This window comes from Mesocricetus auratus, unplaced genomic scaffold, assembly GCF_017639785.1.
Source record: "Mesocricetus auratus isolate SY011 unplaced genomic scaffold, BCM_Maur_2.0 Super-Scaffold_100676, whole genome shotgun sequence".
Lineage (NCBI taxonomy): Eukaryota > Metazoa > Chordata > Mammalia > Rodentia > Cricetidae > Mesocricetus > Mesocricetus auratus.
This window is the reverse complement of record NW_024429266.1, coordinates 3,440,922-3,448,282: the sequence shown is the minus strand read 5'-3', so window position 1 is coordinate 3,448,282 and position 7,361 is coordinate 3,440,922. Positions and strand designations below refer to the sequence as shown.

The 7,361-nt window shown below is 51.3% G+C and overlaps 1 long non-coding RNA gene across 1 annotated transcript; it reads right to left on the bottom strand.

Annotated features, from left to right (window-relative positions):
- Positions 1–4,718: 4,718 nt before the first annotated feature.
- On the bottom strand, positions 4,719–6,376 carry LOC121137266. The gene is made up of 3 exons (XR_005874521.1): positions 6,181–6,376; positions 5,804–5,968; positions 4,719–5,353 (listed from the first exon to the last, which is right to left on the bottom strand). It is a non-coding gene; the product is annotated as an uncharacterized LOC121137266 (long non-coding RNA).
- Positions 6,377–7,361: the final 985 nt, after the last annotated feature.

The following is a 7,361-nucleotide window of genomic DNA, read 5'->3' as shown; positions in this document are numbered from 1 at the left end:
ATTCAGGAGCAACCCGAGTGTCCGCCAGTTTGGATCACAAGTCATCTGGCAGGAAACGACCTGCTTCCTGGCAAAGAAACTCCCACAACCACCTCCCGGCAGGGAGAGAGGGCGCACATGGGCAGCCATGGTTTCCTCTTTTCCTCTGACCCTGCACGGCTCACTGAGAGGCTTTTGCCAGGACCTGGGCAGTCTCAGGGCCCTGGTGTGGTAGCAGGAACACAGTCAGCTTCGATTTTGAGTGGAATTTCCTGGGGCTGGAACCCTGTTTCCTATTTACTCTCTGTCCCTGGGAAACCTTCCGCGGGGCACTGGCGAAGCCAGGCTAATGAGTGAATGCCTTTTTTGCTTTTCTTTGCTCCTCTGAGGATTGGGGCAGGATGCAACATCAAGCCAGTCATGCCTCAGAGATGGAGAGGGGGGGGGATTCGAACATTCTTCTTCTAAGAATCTAAGAAGAAAGAACTATGTAACACAGAGCCAGCATTAGCCAGGTGGTCGCCTTTAATCCCAGCACTCTGGAGGGAGAGGCAGTCAGATCTCTGTGAGTTCGAGGCCAGCCTGGTCTACAAAGCTACACAGGGAAGCCTTTATCGAGGCTATAAAGGGAAAACAATATATTTATTTACCAGAAAGAGAGAGAGTCGCACTGACCAGGAGTTAGAAGCGTGGCTGGCTTCCAGGAGAAAAAAAGGGAGGTTCCTTCTTCTTTCACTTCCTTTTATATCTACCTGTGTCAGTTTACATGTCTCCGCCCTCATGGGTGGATAGCTTTCTGGGGTACACTCCTACAAACCTTGACTCAAAAACAAAAACAAGAACAAAAGCGGTGGCGCATGCCTTTAATCCCAGCACTCGGGAGGCAGAGGCAGGCGGATCTCTGTGAGTTCGAGGGCAGGCTGGACTGACAGCCTCCAAAACAATACAGAGAAACCCTGTCTCGTAAATACCAAAAAACAAACAAACAAACAAAAAACCCACAGAACCAGCATGGCCCAACCCCAGCAAACAAAGCTTGCGGTTCTGAGTGGATCTCTCAAGACCCATGTCTCGGAGCATGGAAGAGATGGCTCCGAGGTCACAGAGGCTCTCTCCCGGCTGTGGTGTACAAGGGTGTGCAGTGTTCCTTCTGTGCTGACTTACTGTGTTCTAGCAGGGATGGCAGATAACAATGCTGCTGATTTTTGTGTCATTTTTGGCTGTTACGTTTTTTTTTTTCCTAAGATGTCAAATTCTATCAGCCAGTCCAAATTTGAGAGTTTGCAATTGAAAAGGAGTAATCACCACCATGCCACTGCCAGGGGCCTCAGCAGGGCCCCTCCTCCCGCCTGTGGGCTCTTCGCCGCAGGGACCGTGCAGGAATCTTGCTGTTCAACTCTCTTTCCTTCCAAGCTCAGCATTTCCCAGATGCGGCTGGCTACTCCAATCAGCCATCTGTGTGCCAGGGCAACTGTACTGGAGCACGCAACAGCCTTCCTGTCTTGAAATCGAACAGCTGCCCTTACCCAATGGAGCCTCCCCGAGATCAGGCCCTGCTCAGCTCCTTGTAAGATAATGTGGGAGAATGCTCAGACCCCCCCTCCAGACTCCAGCCTTCTGCTCCCCCTCCCCACACAGAGCTGCCTTGGCCTTGGGAGTATGCTGGAGCTTGCACAAGCTGGAAGGGTGTCCCAGCGGGGACTCCAGCGACGTGCCTCTAGTGATAAGATGGGCTTCTTGATGACACAGCACATGCTTCTGTAAGTGAACCCATTAAAGTCACCAAGACAGGCCTGGGTGGCATCGTCCCCTTGGCCTGCTGTGGCCCTTTCTGTCTGGGGTGACTAGAAATACTCCCCGGGAGAAAATCGTACCACACCGTGCTGATGTGGCGCAGATCTGACCCTGCCTCCATTCAGCACACGTGTTCACGTTGGGCTAAGCAGACCCAGTGCCTTTGTGTCCAGGAGAAGATGCTGAGACGCGCGCCTGCGCCACAGGGCCTCACCCTCTGTCCTGAACGCAGAGTGTGCCTCGGGGCTGTTCTTGACACACAGACCTGATGGGTTTTCCAAGAAAGCCCAAGGGCTGCTGTGTCTTCCAGGAACTGTATCTTACCCCTCCGGGGTGACATTCAGGAAGATTGCCCCGGGGGAGTGTCATGCACATAGTTCACTTTGTGACCGAGAGAATCCGGTGGCCTTCCCCAGATGAGGCTGGGAGATGCCGCTCGCTCTCCACCCGTGCCTGAGGGTATGCGGAGCTTGTTTCCCCGCGTGTCTGGTCTCTGCTCCTTCCCTCTCAGGCTTTCTTTTGGATCGAGCATTCAGATCATTTTATTTTCCGTGCATGAGTGTTTTGCGTACATCTGTGTATGGGCGCCACGTGTGTGCCTGGAGCCCCAGGGGACGGAAGAGGGCACCGGGACTGTGTTAGAGACCGTCATGAGCCCGGGCATGGGTCTCCTGGAAGTGCAGCCAGCACTGGCTTCTATGAGCCATCTCTCCTCCGAGCTACACCGCCAGCATTCACCCCGGCATTGTATGTTAACTGAGATGTGTTAGACCACTCCCGCAGTCATCCACACTCCTTTAAAGAGACTTAAAAGCTTGGGGCCGGAGAGATGGCTCAGTAGTAAGAAGCTCTTCTTGTTCCTGTGCAGACTTTGCCTCCCGACACCCACACGGCAGCTCACAGCCTTCTGTAACTTCAGTTCCAAGGATCCGACGACCCCTTCCGGTCTCTGGGAAGCTAGGCGTGCATGCGACGTACATGCACACGTTCAGGTGGGCAAAACACTCACACAAGGAAATAAAATTTTTAAGAGATTTAAAGCAAGAAAGGTTTCTTCTGTATTCTACTGTTTGTCATTTCTAATTTCTGACAAATTTGAATCCTTGCGTGGTTCCAAATTTTCGCCTGGTTATTATTTCTTCCTGCCTAAAGCAGTTCTCTTCATTAGTGTCTTCCAGCAGCAAATTCTTTCAGTTTTTTTCTGTTTCTCTTTTTCTTTGCACACTAGCCCAGTGTGGCTTCCTGCCTCGGCCTCCTGGGTGGTGAGGCAAAAGTCACCTAGGCCAGCCTGGAAATGTCATTCACTTTGTTTTTGTTTCCAAAAGACATTTTTTTGTAGAGTCCAGAATTCTAAGTTGACAGTTTTTACTCCTAACACAGGAAGCTGTCACCCTTCTTTGACGGTGATGCTCTGCTAAGACACTGTTGTTCCTCAGAAGCCAGCTAACTTGGTTTTGTTGATTTGTTGGCAGGGTCTCTCACTGGGGCCCGGGGCTTGTCAACTAGGCAAGGCTGTTCATCAGCAAGTCCCAGAAATCCCACTGTGTACCTTCCCAACACAGAGATTACAACTATGTACCACTGAAACCTTTAAAAACAAACAAAACAAAAAAAACATGGATTCTGGGATCAAACTTAGGTCCTCACGTTGCATGGAAAAAATTGACTGACTGAGCTATTGAGAGGCCTCTCCAGCATTATTGAGAATTGTCTTACTGAGATGGACTCCAGGGAGGGAATTATAAAGTCAGGGCTGATGGTGCCCCACGGTCCTTCTCATCCAGGAGCTCCTCTTCCCTCTCCTGGCCATTGTGGGTGCCGCTAACTCACACATGGGGGCCTGGAACCACTTCCCCGTGTGTCGGGCATGGTGTTCCTCCACGCCTGGAGTCGGTGGCTGGGTGGGCTCTGCAGACCCTCCGCTTGACGTGCAGACACACTCCGTGGTGCCTTTGCAACGCTGAAGCTCCAGCAGGGCAGCCTGAGCTCCTTCTGAAGCCGCAGTCCTGTTCGGCTCTGTCTTTCTTCACTCTATTTCGGGGTTCCTCTAGAGCACCCCAAGTCCTGCACAAGAACCCCGCCTCCTTAGAGCCTTCAACTCCTGCCTCCAGGCAACCTCACCTAAGACAGGATATGAGCCTTTCAGAGATTCCCAATTTGCTAAATCCCTCTACTAAGACTAGTGGTTATCATTATTATTGGGGTGTGCCGTGGTGCGTGTGTGGACTAGTGATAGTTATTATTATTGGGGTGTGCCGTGGTGCGTGTGTGGACTAGTGATAGTTATTATTATTGGGGTGTGCCGTGGTGCGTGTGTGGACTAGTGATAGTTATTATTATTGGGGTGTGCCGTGGTGCGTGTGTGGACTAGTGATAGATATTTTTACTGGGGTGTGCCGTGGTGCATGTGTGGACTAGTGATAGTTATTATTATTGGGGTGTGCCGTGGTGCGTGTGTGGAGATCGAGGCCAGCTCTGTGGAGTCACTCCTCCTTCTGCCTTCGTGGCGTCTGGAGATTGCACTCGGGTTGTCAGGCTTTTGTGGCCAGTACCTTTATTCTGAGTCACCTTGTCGGTCCCAAACCCTCCATTGTTAGGAAGCAGATGTCAGCTAAGTGCAGTGGTACACGCCTTTAGTCCCAGCACTTGGGAGGCAGAGGAAGCCTGATGTACGTGGTAATTTCTGTAATTTCTAGAATAGCCAGAGCTACATAGTGAGACCCTGTCTCAAAAACAAACAAAACAGGGCTGGAGAGATGGCTCAAAGGTTAAGAGCACTCGCTGCTCTTTCAGAGGTCCTGAGTTCGATTCCCAGCAACCACATGGTGGCTCACAACCATCTGTAATGAGATCCGGTGCCCTCTTCTGACCTACAGGAATACATGCAGGCAGAACACTGTATACATAATAAATAAATAAAATCTTTTAAAAAAAACAAGGGAGAAAGGAAGGAATGAAGGGAGAGAGAGAGAGAGAGGGTGGGAGGGAAGGAAGGAAGGAAGGAAGGAAGGAAGGAAGGAAGGAAGGAAGACATGTCCACTGAAGACAATTAGAAATTTACCCAGATATCAGGAAGCATATGACACACACCCCCGGAAGGTGTGGGAGGAGGCAGGGGGTGGTTGAAGGAAGACTTTGCAGGTGAAGGACTAATTGTGGTTTGCTGCAGACTGAATGTCTGTGCAAACCTTGACCTCATTTGTAGGTTGAACACAAATCCACACTATGCTGGGCTTAGGAACTGGGAGCCTCTAGGGGTGACTATGTAGCAGGGTGATCCATTCCTTTTTTAGGGTGATGGTGGAGGCCCTTGGAGGGCTTCTATTCTTTGTCTGCCATGTGAACCAGGAAATGGGCTCTCACCACACACTGAGTCTGCTGGAGTCTTAACCTTGGATCTCTCAGTCTCCAGAGCTGTGAGAAAATTTTGTTGCCTGTAAACTACACAGTGCACAGTGTTTTGTTATGGCAACTCAGGTGGACTGCACTCTACGTGGGACGGTCCAGCGGTGGACGTCACTGGGTCTGGATGGGCCGAGAGCACAAGCCTGAGGTGACTTAGGAATCATCCCGTCTCCATCTAAATCAGAGCAGAATAGCAATACTTAGGTACATGCCTGAATATAGCACCTCTTGGGTGCTTAGAACACAGTCCTTCATGCCCTAAGGGGACTCACTGCAGAGAGAGCGTGTGCGGTGCACACTGCTGTGATACACTGAGTTAGTGATAACTGATGGCTACGTAGGTTTCAGGAAACCTTGACGACTGCTCCTTCCACTGTTTGAATCCACTGAGAGGCTAGACTTAGAAACACTTCTGGAGGCTGGGAGGATTTAGACCAAGACGCTAGGTGGACTCCAGGGCGGCTCACAGACAGCACCCTTTAGTGATGTCTTCACACTGGAGAAGGAACCAACTTGTCTCTTGGACCCTTTTGTAAAAGCTCTCATACCACACACGGAGAGCAGCAAGGCACTGGCGGGTTCCCCAAGCCTGTTCCCCTCTGGAGGAGAGAAGATTAAAGCCCACCTTCAAACACGTTTAGGGCACAGCTTCCTGGACACAAGCAGCATTTCTCTTCAGACACCCTTGCTCCTCCACGATCCCAGGGCAGCAGGCTGCATATGTTGACCCATCCCCAGGCCGCACAATCAGTCACCAGGCGGGTAGATTCTGGGCAGGGGTGTCTGGTCACTGTGGATACGGAGCACAGTGCTCTGTCACCTGCCTGCTGGCTCTCTTCCTCTCCCATCGTCAATGCAACTTGACCAGCTTTCTCTCGCGTGATCCCAGAGTAAGCATCGTTAGGTAAATGATCTGCCTAGAGCAAACCAGCTAACTCACTCCAGACACAAGTTAAAAAATGATTTTTTTTAATATTCTTCCCCTTTGGGTTCTCCACCTACCTCTCTGTGCCTTCCTGGGTTGAACAAAGGAGACCTGATCCCAAAACAGCTGTGCTAGAAGCTTAGGCCCACCTGTAAGCTGCCAGTAGGCACCATGCTGTAAGACCATCAGTGACAGCTTTGGGGACAACTGTGTCCCTATCCTCAGTGGTGGGGACGTCTGTTTGCCAAGTCTGACTCGTCACGAAGCGTGTTATGATATGGGGCTAGCCCCAGCTCTGCCCTGGACGGTTTCCCAAAGGCAGAGCTGCCCAACAGGCCTGGCAAGTTCATTAATCCTATTTAGGGTGTGATCACTGTTACCAGCCCAAGCTACAGGCAGCACACCTGCCTGCTGAGGTTCCCAGGCTGGGGACGCAGGGCACAGAGATGGAGATGCAGAGGGGCCTCTCCACTTAGTCCAAGGAGGGAAGGACATTGGACAGAGGCAGAGACAGACACAGACAGACAGAAAGACAAAGACAAAGAAACACAGAGAGACAGACAGAGAGGGAAGATGGGGTCAGGGAAACGTAGGAAATATATAGAGATGCTAAACATTAAAAGTAGGCTGGTTTAACCCACAGAAACAGCTGACCTAAACAAGGAGGAGCTCTTGGATCCCAGACTGATGGCTGTGTGGAAAGCATGGGACTGACCCAGACACCCTGAATGTGGGTGTCAGTGAGGAGGCCTAGGTAATCTATGGGGCCAAGGGTAGTATTTATCCCTGGTGTACAAATAGACTTTGAGTGCCCATGCCACAATATGGGAGGCTCTCTCAGCTGGGACTCTTAGGGGAGGGTCTAGGCCCTGCCCTGGGTGAAATGACAGTTACTGGAGATCCACCATGGAGGGCCTCACCCTCCTTGGGGATGGAGTGGAGTTTGGATGGGGCACTGGGGGAGGAGGGCGGGGGAGGAGGGGAGGGAGAGGGAGCTGGGATTGACATGTGAAACAAGATTGCTTCTAACCTAAATAAAAAAATAATTAAAAAAAAAGAAAGAAATGCAGTGACCCTGAAGGGACTCTGGCCGCGCTAGCAAACTGGGCTTTCGCAGCCTTGTCCTTCTCCCCCCACTCCCTCTGCCTTGCTAGAAACCATTAGATCACATTCCTAAAGCCAGCACCCAGGGTTCCCTTCCTAAAGCCAGCACCCAAGGGTTCCCTTCCTAAAGCCAGCACCCAAGGGTTCCCTTCCT